Here is a 17,885-nt window from a genome sequence, read left to right as displayed (position 1 = left end):
GACTGGAGGCGGGCTTACGCGTACTTGTAGGCAATACACAGATGAATGCTAATTAAGCTCTGTTGGTATCATCTTGAGATAATTAATTTAAAAAGTTGTACACAAAATAGTCACTTGTTTAATTATACAAATTAAAGTACAGTATTGTATATGACATATACAATACTGTACAGTGGTTCTCAACCCCCGGTCCTCGAGTAACCCTATCCATTTTCCGTGTCTCCCTCAGCCAACACAGCTGAGGATCGTTATCATGCCTCATCCAGAGCTGGCTGATTAGCTGATTGTTTGAAACACCTGTGTTGGCTGAGGGAGACATGGAAAACAGGCTGGACAGGGTTACTTAAGAACCACTGTTCTATAGCACATGTCATCAAGGTTGCAGTTGAGCTGCCGTTTATCTCAGCTCTTTTGTACTGGTTGTCAGCCAATCACAGGGCATATACGCAGTGTTCCCTCACTAATTCGCGGTTCAGTTATTGCGGATTCACTGTATCGCAAAATGTCATTTGTGACATTTGTAATCCGGTTTCTGGTTAAGGTAAGCCATTTTAGGATTAAAAATATATTCTGTATTTTTCATGCTAAAAGTTACATTTATTGTAAGTGTGGCAAGTATAGAGGGTGAGAGCCGTGTGGAGGTATTCATGATGGTTTCATAGTGGTGTAAATCTACCCAAAAATAAAATACAAATGTAAAAAAAAACGTATGCCAAGAAGAGTACCGAGAGGCCAACAGCAACAAGGAGCTGCAATTTCCAATAGGAATTTCTAGCAAGTACTGACTGTTGACAATCTGCCAGATGTTTCCTATGTTTGACCTAAAAGAAGGGCTGAGTTTGAATGTGACTATTTAATTCCAAACAGATCCACCTATCAAGTTACTGTATAAGATGGTGTGCAATTTCTTTATTTGTACTTTGCCTCTGATTATTTTATTTATTTTTTAATGCCGGTTGAGTTGCAAGGTTATAGGAAAAGTCTAATTTTGTTATTTGTTATTTGAAGTGGGGTGTATAGACTTTTTATGTCCGCCGTGACTAAAAGCTTCAGACTGAGACTCAGAGTGAGTGGCTTTATGCATGATATGAATGAAAAGTGACTGAGCGTATTGGCGTTTGTCCTGTATTGATCGAATCAAATGTGCCCACGTATTGATTCTTGCTAATGTGGGAAATATACACTTTGCTGGTACAAACACATTGTGGAGACACGTGGTGAATGTTTTTAAAGCACTTATTTTGCAACAGCATCACATCAAGCTTTGGCAAAAGATGATTTATGCCTTGACACTGAAACTACACGCACACACAGACTCACACAGTATGTCTGGTATCAACCTAAGTCCCAGTGTAGGCCAATTGAGGGCATCCATAAAACATGATTTGGATTAGCAAATGTCACACTCGGTGAAACATTGTTCCAATGTCCCAGTGTCCCACTGAAGCACCCGGATTGACTCCTTCAATAGAGCACAGTTCTGCTGTGTCCCTCTTATCAGACTGCAGCCTCTTCTCTCTCAGTAATCTTAAACTTGTGGATTTTTGCATTTTCTCATCCTGTTTCAGAAATGTCTGTGCATGTGCATTGCATCGCATACATAACGCTTGTTAAAGGAACCATTGACATGCGATGAATCCACTTAAACAATAAAAGCCAATCATTAAGTTGCGGTAGTCTTAGTCATTCTTTATGGAGGATAAAGAATATATGTCTGTAATGTATGTAATGTTATATTATCTGTCTACATGTGCTGCTCATGTTAAGGTTGAAATTAGTAAAGTTTATAATATATTATTAGGAAAGTATAACAGAGACCGGCAATAAACAGGCCCAAAGCCTCTTTTTGTAGAACTGTTCAGTATCTGATAAACTGCTCCTTGTTGTGAATTGAGTTCAATTGAGTTCACTTCCAAGCGGCAAGTTGAAATTTTTCATCAACACGGTTTAAATTGCTCTGACATCAGATGATGAAACGGAGGCCGCGCTGCATATCAGTCTGTTGATAGCCATGCAAATGCCGACGCAACAAGCAGTGGGATTGTAATGGAATTGTGGATGTTGGTTTGATTTCATCAACAACAAGATGTGTGTTGAATGTGACAAGAAATGATGAAACTTCAATGCAAACGATGATAGGACAAATACGGAATGCCTTGTAACTACGGTCATATTGAGGTAACATATTCTGTCATCTTTTAAGATTGCATAATGTTTTCAATTAATATCAGTCCATGTCCTTAATACAAAATACCACTTTATTTTTATATTTAAAACTGTCAAATTATAATTGTGTTGCACAATCACACATTTTAAAACAACCTCTGGCATTTTTATCTTGATCTTGCACTGCATAAATTAAAATGTAGTTCTTCATGGTAAGCAGAGATTTCCTCTTCTTAAACTGTCGATATCCTCACACTATAATTTTGATAATGTTTATTGCCATTTTACATTGTTAATAACGTGGGTAACTGTGAACGTTACATTGGGGTTTTGTATTTCTGTACATTTTTTTAAGTTGAGTTAGATTTTTGTATGTTATGAGTTTGTGTTAGTGTTGTGTTGCGTTTTTATATCGTATGTTTGCTTATTTTGTCCTGTGGACTCCAGATGCAAATTAGTTTTCTGATAAATTTGGTGCAAGGATCTCTTCCTGTCTGTTGTTGATTGTTTGTGAGCCATGTGTATAAACATCAATGAAAAATGAAGTCACAATTTTCATTTGATCTATTGCAGTTCAGTAAGCCATTAAATGCCTATTTTGCAAATTAATAATATTGCATGAAATTGCTTCCAAAAATTGATAAATGATGACTAATGGGAGCAGCCCAATTTATGCAAATTGTATGATTCAATCCAGGAAATAAGTAATTAACTCTTTGACTGCCAAAAACGTTAAATAATGTTTAGTAAAATCCTATGGAGGAGTGCCAAAGACGTTAAAAGACGTTTGTTTCAAAACAGAGGTGAAACTAACCATTTTCTATTGTTGATTACTGAAAAACGGAATAAGGTAGAAACAAACTTTTTTTTCCTGATGAAAGATGAGAGTCCAATCTTTCATTTGGTAGTATGTGTGTTTCCATAGTCCAAACACATAATTTGCTGTGGACCTTGAAAGATCAGTCAAAATGCTTAAAATCGGCTGGCACTGGGGACAACCCGTTTCTGAAAACGTCTGGCAGTCAAAGAGTTAAAAATGTAATTTTCATTAGCTTCAATTAGTGACAAAATTATAGAATTTGATGTAAGCTGTATATTAAAGCAATTTTTAAAGATGTGAAGTTGGAAATGACAAAATCAGACCAAAAAAATCCCCGTCCTTTGGAATTTGCACTCCATTTGTGTCAACAGAGCAAAAATGGTTTAAAAAAGAAAAAGAAAAAAGGAAGCGAGGTGGACACAAACATTTCATTTTCCATTTGAACATCACTTGTATCCAGGGGTAACAGACAGTTTGATTTAAGTATAGTATCTGGTGAGTCAACGGATGAGTCACATTTATAAAATCCTCCACATCATCGTGAGTGGTCATTCTGTGAAATTTACAAATAACAATTCTTACACAATGTTTTTTTTTTTATGATCTGAAGGATTAGCTGACTAGCAGATTACATGACTAACTTTCAAAAAGTACTCATGTCTATTCTCTAATGTCTGTCGAATGTGTATTGTCTATACTGTACTGTATTGTCTGAACTGCAATGTTGGATTCAAGTCACATGACTCACACCATAGGTTGTTTTAATTGGTTTTCTTCTCTCTGTCTCATATGTTTTCACATTTTCAATCAATAAAGCGTTTGCAGCTTTACATGGACCCTCATGGTCGGGCTGTTCTCTTCATGAACAGCACATCTGCAGTAAATCAGTCAGGCAGTTTTCTGTTAAACTGTCAATTGCTATTTGGAGAGAGAAAAAAGCTGCCATCCCAAATCTCAACGCAAGGACACGTGCAGAGAGATGCAGGCACCATTGTAGTGTCAATGCGTGCATCATCTGCATCCCAACTGAGCTCCCTCAACAGAAGCGTCCTCTGAAAACACACCGGTTCTTGTAACCATGGCAACAGCAGAGTCCGCATTACATGGAAACAATAAGCTCCGAAGTAGGCAACTATGCTTTAAAAGACACACATTGTCTATCTGTCTGATTAAAACGTGGATTTTGTTTCAGTCACGCACAGGTACGTACATGCACGGAGGCAACTAGTTTGTTGTTCGACAGAGAAACCTCGACTGATGGAAATAATTGTAGTGGTGGTGGTTGGACACACGGCGGCGCTCTTTAACAGCTTATGTCCCTCACTCCAATTGCAACCACGACCTTCTATTGAAAGAACAACCACATTAGTGTGTTTGTTTCACAACGGCATACATTTGCACTGATATAAGATACAGTAGAATAGTAAGCCTGATTCTTTGACAGCTTTTGTTTTAATTCCTAGAAAGTACATTTCATAGCGTAAGCCACTGTTACTTTGACCTCCCTATACTGTATGTCTGTATGGTACTGCCCCCTGGTGGCCAAGAAACACACCCCATAAGGAACAGTACATCGCTCATTGATTTGATGCAAAACATAGCAAAAATACTACGTTTAAGTATTACCATTAGCTTCAGTTTGATTGTCATGACTGTATGTTTTTATAAAGTACAATTTTACAGAATGCTATTTGTCTTATTAGAAAACACATTACAAAAAATGTTGTTGACTTTTGATGTGGGCCTTAAACAGATTAACGGCATTTCCATTCATTTCAATGGAGAAAAAATATTTTTACAGTGATTTGATACCTCCACCGTGCAGCTCAGTAGTTCTGCAATATTTTACTTTATTAAAACAAAACAAAAAATCTAAGTAATAACATAATTTAATCATAGCTATGCACAAAAAAAAATCAGTTTTTGCAACATTTTTTGCTTCAATTCAATGGACATTGTGCTGTTTTTTGTGTGTGTCTTGGCCACCTGGGGGCAGCATAACACAAACATACATACTTACATGGACATGGTTACTCAGTAAACCACAGATTTGAGATACATAATTAGTTTTTTGAGATAAGAGCATAGTCACAGAAAATGGTAGTAACTCAATATTTTTAGTTGAGAATAACATGTTTTGTATTTAATGATTACTGCATGCTGTTGTAGATGCAACAAACTCAAAATCGGTCTTAAATAAAACTCGGCAGTTTCTTTGAATATTCTGCGTCTGACAGCAGGACGTACACATGCACTCCACATTTTTGGAGTGTGTGTGTGTGTGCGTGTGTGTCTGTGTGTGCGTGCGTGCGTGTGTGTGTGTGAGCAGTGCACTTCATCTTCAAACAAAATACAAACCTAATTCCCAAAAAGTTGGGACACTATACAAATTGTAAATAAAAATAGGTGATAATATATAATAATAATATATAATGTTAAGGGAAAAATACGTTGATTGTAAATTTCATGGTGCCAACAAATCTAAAAAAAAGTTGGGACAGGTAGCAATAAGAGGCCGGAAAAGTCAATTGCACTTATAAAAAAAAACACCTGGAAGACCAGTTACCACTAATGAGGTCCATTGGTAACTTGATTGGAGTATAAAAAGAGCTTCTCGGAGTGGCAGTGTCATGCAGCACCAATTACAACATCATGGCTGCGTCGGAAAAGGATGCGGGTATTGAAATGGCCAGCCTGCAGTCCGCTTATTTTCTTCTAGAGCACATTAAAGGGGAAGGTGCAACAAAGAAAGCCCAAGACAGTTGAACAGTTAGAGAGACGCGTGTTAGACAAGAATGGGACAGCATTCTTATTCCTAAACTTGAGAAACTTGTCTCCTCGATCCCCAGACGTTTGCAGACTGTTATAAGAAGAAGAGGGGATGCCTCACAGTGATGAAAATCAACATAGTTTTCCTTTAAAATTATACATTTTCTCAGTTTAAACTTTTGACCTGTTCTCTATGTTTTATTCTGAATAAAATATAAAAATTTGGCACTCCCACACAATTGCATTCAGTTTTTATTCACAATTTGTATAGTGTCACAACTTTTTGGGAATTGGTTTTGTAATAAACACACAGACTAGTTGATTTGATACCTCTATGACAAATAAAAACATGGTTATCTATGAAAAGGCAGATTTGGTGATTGACATTTTGTATTGGTGATGTACCTAATATTATGGCGGGCAAGTGCATCGACGACATAGACATTAAAACCATGGAGCACACTATTCTGACTGGTTGTATTTAAGAAGCACAGGAAATTGCAGAATGTACTTACATTTACAACGTGCTTAAAATAATTACACTCTCCAGACTCACAATCTTATTTCTGAAAAAACATGGAGTGCCGCCTCCCAGTTTTACGCCACAATCTTTCACCATAGCAACCAGCTCCAGAGGCATACAGTATCTCACACTCAGCACTGGTGCAGAGCTCTGGAAGAGAGCTGAATAAAAGGATAGTCAGAGGGAAGAGAATTAACATACAAATCAAGGCCAGAAAGAATCTGGGATATTGGATAAAATCCTCCCTAAAGGCAAAATGAAAAAAGGTATCAGATGATTTGAGATATCTTATCTCACCACATGAAATCGGATTCATTGAAAGAAGGCTAGATAGGCCCTGAGATCACGTTTACTGGTCGAACGAGTGCTGAAACATGCTGAAACACTGGTAGTGCATATTTTACATCCTGAATGCAAAGTCTTTAAGGTACAAATATCCATAAGAGAGCCTCAGACATTGGCATCAGAGAACAAACGCAGCCATAAACAACTGTTACAGAGGACGAAAACGGTACAAGTGAGACGATGAAATTAATAATTCACACTTGGAAAAGAGGAAGTTTCCGCGATAATTAGTTTTCCTCACCTTGCTTGTTTCTAAATGTCTGCAGAGACTCAAAAGTGTTAATCCTCCCAAGTGTTGAAGTTTGGTCATCAACAACTGCACACATGAAGAAACTCTAAGGCTAGGCTAACATGGGCTAACCTAATTAGTAGGGGTGGGAATCTCTGAATGGCCCACAATTCGATCCGATTCCGATTTTTGGGCCTGCGATTCGATTCAGAATCGATCTTCGATTAAGAAAGTTATTTTTTTTATTCCAAATGATTTGATTGACAATGATTTTTGCTACAATCTATAGATGTGCAAAGAATTGTAATGATCTACTCCAGTCTGACTGGCTAATGCTAATTAGCGCGCTACTCACGGCACTTTTATCACTCAAAAGAACGGCTATACGCTGAAAAAAAAAAGACTTTTATTGGAATAACTTGATCGTGACTTTTTCCTTCTACTCTCTGATGTGGCTACAACTTAACAGTGTATTAGACCGCGTGGAACCACACTGCCCCTCAGTGGTCAAACCGGGTATAACATGAACAGCGCTCTAAATAAAGGCACACACAGACAAAGGCAAGACAGTATAAAATAATTTAAATAAAATCGATTTTGGGACATTTAAAATCGAAATGAGAATCGCGATTCTTATGAGAAGCAATTTTTTGGCACACCCCTACTAACTAGCATTGTTGTTGCCATAGTTATAACGCTTTAAGCAACTCAACGGAACATAATGTAGCAACACATGTAGAGACAACACTCATACGCATACGCTTTATCCTCTGATAAAAAAAAAAGTACTGCAGCTTGCTGAGCCACTTAATTGTGAAACTCGTCTTTGTGATGTTTCTGTATAATACTGGTGGCAAAGGTATGTACACCAGAAGGAGCTACTGAAGCACTGATCATGATGCACAAACTGTTTCAATCTTATTTTTTTTTTAAATTATGTTATCACAGTACTATAAGTTTTTAAAAAGTATGATACATTAAGTGCTTGTCAAATCTCTGCTTGTGTGAGTGGAGGAGTTTCATTTAGACAACCTGTGTCAAACTTAAGGCCCAGGGGCCAGATCCGGCCCACTGTATCATTTTATGCGGCCCGTAAAAAATAAATCATGTGTGTCAACTTGAATGATCTTTACTAAAATCTCTACCAAAATTTCAAATTGTCATTTGTAATAAATAGCAACATTAAGATAAGTGTTGTTTCAGTTCTGTGGGGTTGGGTTTTTGTTTGATTTTGGGTTGTTCTTGTCGTCTTTGTCTGTGTGATCAGTGTTCCTTGTCTCGTCATGTGTAACCGTCTCCACCTGTGTGTGTCTTTCGTTCCCCCCGTATGTTGGCCAATCAGTGCCCTCAGCCACTTGTGTCTCACCCAGGTGTGTTTTGTTGTGTCAATCAGTGTGAGTGTATATAATTGTGCTGTTTTTGGTCAGTCTGCGTGGGTGCATTGTTGCTGTCATGGTTCCCCTTTGGTCCTGGGCTTCAGTTAAGCTGCGTTATTTCCCTGTGTTTTTTTGCTCTTGTTTTGGACTTTGTTTAACTAGCATCTGTGTTGCCTTTTTGTTTTTGTCTAATTAAACAACCCCTTTTAGAGCACATCTGCCCCCTCACTGTGCCTCCCTGCACTTGGGTCCTCAATCTCGCCTCAAACACTGACAAGTACTTCTTTGCCGCCATCTTGTCACTGAAGTTAAAGCATAGAAACAACAAAATGTCCACAGTTAAACGTAATTACGAGGCCAAAGTGATTTGCATACACTTTTGATTAAGTTATTAAAATAATCAGCTACTGTTAATAGCGCGATGAGATATGGTGATGCTGGAGTTTGACTGCTTTGAATGTGAGTCTGTTATGCAACCGCTGGTGTATAATTTTCTTGTTTTCTCATTATGTTCTTCTCTTGGCATCCCTTATAAATGCACTACATAAAGTAGTTAAAGTTACCAAAACACAGCCACTTCTCAAATTTACTCATTTTTTCCAAGGTGTATCCTCATTTAACATCCGAGTGTTTGATAGACTTAAAAAGGTTTTACAATCAGAAGAGAGGGCAGTAAATCTGTTAGGGGTGGTTGGTACCTTGAGGCACACAAGGGCTTGTCACTGGGGTGGTGCCCTTCAAGTTAGTGGTTTTGAACGCAGACACTTGTGCAAACTTCCTTTCACTAAGTTCACATTTTTAAACATCTCTCATAGAAACACTTTTTTTTTCCCAGTCAGAATGGATGTGGATGAATGGAGTGTGGGAATGTCTTTTCCCCACACTTCCTACTTAATCAAAACATGGCTCTGTTGTCATGGACGCATGTGAAAGAGTTCCTCTGAGTGACCTTAAACTAATGTAGGAAAGAGTGTTCTGTTGTGTGAACGTTTAAGATCATTTAGCACTGCGTTCAGCTAATATTGGACGTACAGTATAATACACCAACCAACAGTCAACCACCCACAACTACATTATGTAAAGAATCTAATGAACCCTCGTTATGCTCACTTTAAATGTCAGAAAAGTATTAACCAAAAATCTTTATTTTTTTTATTGTGGTTGTAGCTTACATATGGAGAGCTGTTTCTACTAACCAAAGCTAGCAAAAAAATATAAAAAATACAGTGGTGCCTTGATCTGACCTTGACTGACACTGAAATAAATTGAAATGCCATTAATCCGTTCCAGCCCCACAAAAAAATGCACCATCGTTTTGTTTTTTAACACATTTCTGATAGAAAAAAAACTAACAATGTATTTTAAAGAGAATGTAAAGAAATACATTTATTTTATAGAGTGTAATTAAGTCAAAAATCACACGCACACTGCTTTGTGTAACAATTTGAACATTTAGGGGGCGTGGCCTAGTGAGTGACATCGGTATTTCTGACTCAAGCTCACATTGGCCGTTTAGCACGTGGTTAGTTTAGTGTTCGTGTCTTCGCACCGTGCTCCTGGTGAGTATTTCCATTTTAAATTTGTGTTCAACTCTTTGTCTCATTCAATAAACACCCAAAAGTGTAAAGTGACTTTAGTCTATCTTGGTTTGCAACACAAAGCAAAACAAAAAACAAAAGCTAAGTCGACCGCAAATATAGGTCAACACAAACATTTCTGCTTCGAAACTATAACTAATAACTTTAAAACCATATTTGTGCCGCCTCGAACCATGTTTTTTTCCCCACTGTCAGTGTTTACTGCAAGAATATTTGTTGCAGACACACATACTCAGTCAATTCAGACATCGTTGCTATGGAAAAATACGCAAAAAGAAAAAGGATGCCCATGGTGCTTTAAAATAAAAAAGAACAAAAAATGAAGTTTTATGGAAGTGGAGCTGGGGTAGCTCGGAGACAGGAACAAAGGTAACAAAGGTTTTAAAAGTCATTATCTAATGTTTTTATCCTACCATCTAGTGAGCTAGTTAGTCAAGTATCAAAAGATTCCTATTGACAGCCCTAAAAAATATAGCCTACCTAATATTGTGGCCATTGTGAGTAACGGCTGTGATTATTTATATATTTTTGCTTTCCTGCGTTCGAGTTATACTTGGAATCGCTTGCCATTGTTTTCGCTGCTGCGATGGTCAAAGTCAAGGCCACAGCTGGTTTGTCAACCTGAAGTCACACCTGCTGCTGAAAGGGTCATTTAACAGAAGCCCACTTTGATGCAAAGGGAAACCAATAACCTGTCTTGGTCCATTACAGCATCAAAGTGAAGAGACTTGAAAGACACATGCTAGTCATATGCTGTCCTGTAGAAAAATGTAGCAGAGACCAAGCTATTCCGTGGGTGTAAAACAAGTAGTTTTCCAAAGAGCACAATTACAAAAGATCTATCTTAAGTACCCTTTGATTTACATTCAAGTGGCATCTACTGACAGTTTGAATGTCTTGTAAATGTCTCCTTAAGACGTTAGTCATAGCGTTATCAGAGCTGAACAAAAGTTCATTATTAAAAGAAGACCAAAGAACACTTTTCTTGATGAAAAGGATGTTTTTCTAGGGACTGACTTTGGAAAAAAGATACTGGCGGGTTGTCAAGATAGCAGAAAGTACTTTACTCTTGCAGCATCTATCACGCTTAAGGGCAAGAGCCAATAAGGCAATTGTCTTCATGCAGCTGACTCACTATCTATCGAATTTTGTTCTTCTGTAAAATAAAGATGGGGACTAGAACAGGATAGCATGGTGAGCTCGTTGTTAGCATGTCTGCCTCATAGTTTTGAGGTTGGAATTCTTGCATGATTTCCCTGCTCTTGGGGCGGGGTTTCTCTTGTGTTCCTCCCACAATGCAAAGACATGCAGGTTAGGTTCATTGAAGATTCTAAATTGTCCATATAGGTGTGAATGTGAGTGTGAACGCTTGTTTGTCTGTCTATATGCGCAACAGGATTGGCTGGTGAAAAGTCCAGTGTGTACCCATCCCATCCCAGAATAAAACAAGCTTTAAATAAAAGCATGGAAATGCAAGGCAGAGCTTTCCAAAATCTGGATATTATCTTGTTAGCCCACCTTGTGCCTCCATCTCTAGGCTACAGTGTTTGCTGAGTGGGTGCGAGAACATTGTGAGATTGCACGTACTGTATGTCCAAGCACTGGCAGATACACGATGAGTTACAATGCCTGAGACCGTAGAAGCCTGCAAACATAGATACACGCCCTCAGTATCATCACTCATCACTTGACTCTGCTACGGATCATCTTAATTGCAACCGCTCACTTTATGTTCATTTTTTGCACGACCGTTGTTTCTAATAAAAAAATGAAACGTATGCTCAGTTCGGCAAACAGATCAAATCATTAAAATTTGTGCTACCGATACTATTTCTTATTTAGGCCAATCTTGAAATACTCATGCCAAAGGTATCCTCTGCCGTATATTGTATATCTTTACATGATCTATAGGCTGTGCAATGCCTATTTCATTTGAGGTTAAGATCGACGCCTTCCAGCATGATGTGAAAATGCTGGCTCTTTGCAGCTGAGGATGGGCTCCTTGCACAAATCCACTACTTTCTGAACTCAAAACTACTCCTTCATTTCCTGTCTTTCAGGAGTGGACAAGCTGATTAATCCTGGTGTGGCTGACCTCAGTAACCACGACGACAATGGTCAGACACACCTGGATTAATCAGCTTGTCCAATCATGAAAAAGTGTTAAGTTCAGGAAGTAGTCGAGCTGTGCAAAGAGCCCATTTTAATTGAGTCAGCATAGCTAACACGAATGTCTGAATGGTGCCTGGATTTGAGAGAATTGTCAATCAATTTTCCATTTGCCGGAGGAGTACTGTGTCCCACTGTTCTGCATGACACAGTGAAATATTTCCAGTGTGTTTTAAAGAAAAAAACTATCTACCTGATCATCAGCTCAAAATGCATTGCTCAGCAACCAGCTCTGTGAGCCGTGTTTGTACCTAATCTTGGCCACGTTTACAGTTTTGATCAGAGGCGGATTTAGTCATTTGGTTATATTATCTGCTCACTATTTTAAATATATATTTTTTAAATTACTTTTGATAAATCAGTAATATTCTAATCTACTTTACACAGCAAAATCACCAGTGTTAGATTAACACTCTGTTGAATCTAACACTATGTTTATATGTGCCTACGCCAATGAGTGTCAATCTGACACTTTTCCAAGTGTTCCTTCTTTCACACTTAACCAGTGTTACTTCAATACTGTATAGTAGGAGTGTAAGAAAAAAAAAAAACGATTTGGCAATATATCGCGATATTATAGCGCGTAATTCTCGAGAGAATGTTATATTAATGGAACATCAAGCCTTAATATTTTATTTCAGTGCTGTTCAAACATGAAACAGACTGCAACCTGTTTAAATGCAGTGGCTCAGTTATAAGCCTGAATTTTCAGATAAATAAATACATTTTCATACAAATCTTACAGTATGCATGGCCTCAAAGTGTTTTAGATTTTGACTACTGATGACACGGCATCAGAAGCAACTGTATTTTACTCAAGGATACTTTGACATTTTAGTCACACTGGCCGAGGTTCGAACCCACGTTCTCAGGGTTGCAAGACCACTGAGATGCGCCATTCTGACAACAACTGGATGTATCGCTATTGAAATGTCGACAGCGTGCTGGAAACTAGGAACGTTTCTCCTTCGCTGGAAATAAGGGTGTGGTCAATTTAACACTCAAGGTAGTGCTATTCGGAAGGAAATTTACTCTGAAAGTGTAACTTTTTATCCTAACAGTGTTAAAATATCACTGCTAACTGCATATTTAATCGAACACTGGAAATTTAACACTGACCGATTTGCTGTGTAGGTTTTATCAAAGATATTTTCTATTAAGATACTTGTACTTTTGTTAAAGCAAAATACTGAAAGTATTTGACAAAAAAAAAGGTGACCTGCCTTGTAATTTCGACCTGACTATACCATAGGGAACAAACGGAACAGCAGCACTAAAATAAATGGTCGATAGTTGAAAGAAGCTGTGAAAACCAGCAGCGGTGCCAATTTCCCAGGTGTATTTGATCCATTTCAAGACTTAAATGACAATGTGCTTTATATTTTCTCATAGCTGTTGTAATTATGCCTAATTAGTCATGTAATGAGTGGACGTGCCAAGAATGCCATTGTCAATGTCTTACGCAAAGAAAACTGATTCATATTTGGTGTATTCTGGCAGCAGAATGGGCTATGAATTCATTTGAATATTCATAATCATAAATACCCACAATGTAATTGTGTAACCATACAGAGACACGGTCTCACTTCTTTCATGTTATTTGTCTTGTCTTGTCTTGTCTGTACAATAACAAGAAACAATAGTCCTTGATTGCTATTGATCCTATTCCTGGCATCGTGTACAAGAGCTTGCATACGGTTCACAGTTCACAGTCTGGTGAAAAATCGCGGGCTGCAAGAGCTCAGCGGCACGAGCTGCAGTCTCCTGGGATGTCCAAGAACAGATTCGGAATACCAATTATACAGTCAGAGGCAGCATGTCTCCTGCTGCCACGCAATGACACATTAGCGAACCAAAACAACCGACAGGAGGACAAAGTGGTAGACAGTTAAACTATTGTTTTCATTATGTATGTGTAATCATACTGGTCGTGAAAGGGACAATGGTGGGGATAACACAATAAAATGCATGCTTTGTATTATTAATGGGGTTTTCAAAGCAAACTCACACATCTGAAGGATGTTCACTAGACTGACCCTTTCACTGCATGCTGATATCACAACAGGCAATTTGTCTTTGTATGGAACAGATTACGTAGTGCCAAGCACAGTCCCACGGGGTCATTACAAACGCCAATTCCAATGAAGGTGAGGCGCTGTGTAAAACATAAATGAAAACAATGCAATGATTTGCAGGTATGTTCAAACTGATCAATTTTATTGTCTCATTTTGAATTAGATTCTTGCAACATGTTTAAAAAAAAAACAAAAAAAAAACAGTGACAGGAAAACAAGAGACTGGGAAAGTTGAGGAATGCTTAAAAAAATTGGAACATGGTGACCATGTTAATTGAAAACAGGTGGGTGTCACGATTGGGTATTAAAAACCGGGATCATTGTGTAAAGTTTATATTTGCCTCGTGGTCACTTCAGAAAACCTTTGTGAGTTAACACAGTTTGTCGCTACATCTACAAAAGTTCAAACACTACAATACAAAGCAAAATACATCAACAACACCCAAGCTCATCTGAGATGAACTGACGCAAAGTAGAAAAGTGTGCTGCGGTCTGATGAGCCCACCCCACTAAAAACTATTGTTTTGGGAAATCATGGACATTGTGTCCCGGCATAAAGAGGAAACAGACTATTTGGACTGTTACCAGCACAAAGTTCAAAAGCCAGCATCTGTGATGGTACAGGGGGGTGGGGTAGTGCCCTGGCATGGGTAACCAATGTTGTCACTAACTAAGTAACGGGTTATTGTAATCTGATTACTTTCTTTCAATAACAAGCAATCTAACGCGTTCATTTTTCCAAACCAGTAATCTGATTAAAGTTACTTCCCTAAGTGGCTGTACATTACTATTTTTTGTTACCTCATAATGTATGTAGAATGCAGAATTTTGTTGTCTATTTTGAACAGAATTTCAAGGAGAAAATGTTTCTCTTGCAATTGGGAGCATGTCACGTTTTCTCAGCGGAAGACGCACAGCCGGGTCACGTGTACCAACATGTATGAGCGCTCGTAGTCTGGCCAAAACAATAGACACTAGGACGTAAACAATGGAAGAAGTAGGAGGAGCTCCACAAACAGGTGCATTTGCCTGTTATTATTTTTGTCCAGTAAAGGTGACAATAACCTCATAATGCGTTGCAAACTTTGCGCTGGCTCAAAAACATTGACTGCTAAAAACTCTACATCCAATTTGAGGAAACATTAGCCGCGTATCCACCGCAGGACGTTTGGCCCGCTTGTGGCTGTGTCTCCAATGCGGAGTACGACCCATTTTGCGACATCATGGGTTTCGATCGACACGTAAACGCCGTGCGACAGTTTCTCCCGTGACGTCACCCAAGCACCGCGCGACGAAAATCACACCGAGGAAAGAGAAGAACTTTAGGTGGTTGCTGTTTTGCTCTGCTTTTATATTTTATGTACTTGGCGTGGTTGGATGGTTTGAGTGAGAGGAGATGGCGTTTACATGAAGGATTTGAAAAAGCTGCCTCACAAGTCACGAGTTTCGATCGACATGTAATCTCCTTGCGACGGTTTCTGTGACGTCACCCAAGCACGGCGCCGCAAAAATCAGAACGAGGAAAGAGAAAAACTTGTGGCGGTTGCCGTTTTTTTCAGCTTCTTTTTTAATGTACTTGGCGTGGATGGATGGTTCGAGTGAGAGGAGACGGCGTCTAAATAAAGAATTTGAAAAGGCTAAGAGTAGAGTAGAGGAACGGAAATAGGCAAAGGATTATTAAGAGAATTGTTTTTGTAGAAGAGACTTAAGCCAAGAATGCATCATTGTCGCGCATGAAGGTAAGATAATTTTTTATACGAAATCATTTTTAGCCAATCAGCACAAAAGCCTGATCAGGAGTTTATCGGGCCGGCGTAGTACCTACCCTCGAGTAGGACCTCCGCTCGTCCCCGTAAGTTCCTGTAAATGTGGCCTGGTTGGGAAGGCTCCTGCAGTGGATACGCGCACATACGGGGCTGACCCCGTAAAATTACCCCGAAGTTCCTGCGGTGGAAACGCGGCTACTTGTTACTTGTCACAGCACAGCGCGATACAACTTGAAGCAAAGCCGACAGGTAAGGAGACAGCCAGCAGTTCTACAGTTACTTCGGCCCCCCCGGCACGCAAACAGATGAAGCTGGATTTTAGTAAAAGAGCACCAGATGTATTCTCGCGGTATTTGTGAGTTCACGACTCCATCTTGTACCGCTCCCATTGATTTCCACCGATATAAACCACTGGTGATTCGGACCAATCATAGAGCGACTTTGTATTTGGGGGCGAGATATGCAGCTGTGACGAAAACAAGAAACGGCAAAGCCGCGGGAAGAAACAGGCCAAACATGGCGACACCGGTGGACGCTGCAATTAATTCTGTTCTTGCTGAATTTGTCTCTTGTATCCGTATATCAACATTGCAAAATCGACAACATAAACTCAATGCCATGATATCAGCTAGTCACAAGTCACAAAAGTCGCATGTCGGTGATGACATTTTATCCTGCCGTGATTGCTCGAAACAAAAGTTAGGTAGACGTGCACACGATTCTGTTTCGTCCAATCAGCTCGAAGTGTTGTACAGCATGCCCCGCCTTTCCCGAGCAAATCAATGCAGAGCAGTCCCAGACTGATATTGTGGAGAACTCCATTGAGTACTGTTGACTCGCCTCCTTTCCATGCAAGGATTAGTGTAACACCACCAGCAAACGTTGGTTGGAATGTCACCCTTTTATTTAAATTAACAAACGCTACTGTTGGCCGTAGCCGACGCCAGAAAATAGAAATACAACTCACCAGGGCTAGCAGAAAAGCCAAGAACAAACACACGCAACCAAACCGCACGTAACGTCACTCCTCTCCCGCGAGACCTGTGTTGCGTTTACTAACAGTCGGACATAAGAATGCTAAACAGAAATGGCAACACTGGAACACACAACACACTTAGTTCGTTACACTAGAAAATATCCCTTTTAGCATTATTGCTCAGCTGCCCCACAGAGGGTCTTTCTCGTCATACTTCGAGAAAGAGTATGTCAGAGCAAAAAAAAAAAAAAGGCTATCTGCATGACTGTAGTTCAACTCTGGTACTTGAGAAAATAGAAAAATTTTATAGTTACAGTTACATCCAGCCTACATGTAAATAATATAGTTACAGTTTGTAACCAGCCTGTAGGTGTAATGTGTTATACAACAATTTCTGTATTGTAAAACCAGAGAAACAGAAAACTAAGAAACATGTTCATGTTTCACGTTTATGCACTTTCACAAGTATTATTTAAGTAACCGGTTGCCATTCTTCTGTTGAGACAGCAAAAGCCGGAAAGTGGTAAAAAGTAACTGACTTTTTACGTAACTTAGTTACTTTGACAATAAAGTAAACAGTAAAGTAACTACATTACTTTTTTTGAGGAGTAATCAGTAATCACATTACTTTTTCAAGTAATCCGTGACAACACTGTGGGTAACCACCACATCTTTGAAGGCACCATTCATGTTGAAAGGTACATACAGGTTTTGATCCTTGCAGCAATCCAAGCAATGTATTTTTCAGGGATGTCCTTGCTTTTTTCAGCAAGACAATTCCAAGCCACATTCTGCACATTACAATAGCGTTGTTCTAGACTTTATCGAGTGCTATTTTACTTACAATTTTTTTTTTTAAATATTGATTGTTCATTTTTTGGTGGTAATTGGAACAGATTAATGGCATTTCTATTCATGTGGATAGGGAACAATGATTTGAGATGTAACCTGTTTGAATTATAGCCACAGAGCGAATTAAAATAATTAGCTCAAGGCACCACGATAGATAGATAGATACGTAGATAGATAGATAGATAGATAGATAGATAGATAGATAGATAGATAGATAGATA

At 38.8% G+C, this 17,885-nt stretch overlaps 1 protein-coding gene across 2 annotated transcripts in view; it reads right to left on the bottom strand.

Moving 5' to 3' along the window:
- tub (TUB bipartite transcription factor) overlaps nucleotides 1-17,885 on the bottom strand; it is a 51,289-nt gene that overhangs the window by 32,998 nt on the left and 406 nt on the right. The window lies entirely within an intron of this gene.

The sequence above is a fragment of the Vanacampus margaritifer genome, chromosome 4, assembly GCF_051991255.1.
Source record: "Vanacampus margaritifer isolate UIUO_Vmar chromosome 4, RoL_Vmar_1.0, whole genome shotgun sequence".
NCBI classification, from domain to species: Eukaryota; Metazoa; Chordata; class Actinopteri; order Syngnathiformes; family Syngnathidae; genus Vanacampus; species Vanacampus margaritifer.
The sequence above is the reverse complement of the archived record's forward strand: the minus strand, read 5'-3'. Positions and strand labels throughout refer to the sequence as shown.